The sequence below is a fragment of the Penaeus monodon genome, chromosome 24 (assembly GCF_015228065.2).
Source record: "Penaeus monodon isolate SGIC_2016 chromosome 24, NSTDA_Pmon_1, whole genome shotgun sequence".
NCBI lineage: Eukaryota > Metazoa > Arthropoda > Malacostraca > Decapoda > Penaeidae > Penaeus > Penaeus monodon.
This window is the reverse complement of record NC_051409.1, coordinates 19,908,051-19,908,299: the sequence shown is the minus strand read 5'-3', so window position 1 is coordinate 19,908,299 and position 249 is coordinate 19,908,051. Positions and strand designations below refer to the sequence as shown.

Below are 249 nucleotides of genomic sequence, written 5' to 3'. Positions count from 1 at the left end.
ACTGCCCTGGAGACTTGCAAACCTGTTATTTGTGTATAGTGAGTTTTAATATTTTTACATGTATGTGCAGGTCTCTCTCATTTGTAAAAAAAACAAAAAACAGGAGAGGAGGCATTTACAAACTTAAATAGTCATCCCCTTGATCTTGAAGAAAAGTACTTATGTGGGAGAGTTTCATGGACATCTAAGAGCCTCTGGGATAGTGGACTTCAAAGTACACCAGCGAAAGATTTGACAAAGAGTGAGTGA

The 249-nt window shown here is 37.8% G+C and overlaps 1 protein-coding gene across 1 annotated transcript in view; it reads left to right on the top strand.

Moving 5' to 3' along the window:
• The window catches only part of LOC119588643 (clustered mitochondria protein homolog), a gene marked incomplete in the record, with an annotated part of 24,545 nt that overhangs the window by 18,454 nt on the left and 5,842 nt on the right, over positions 1–249 (top strand).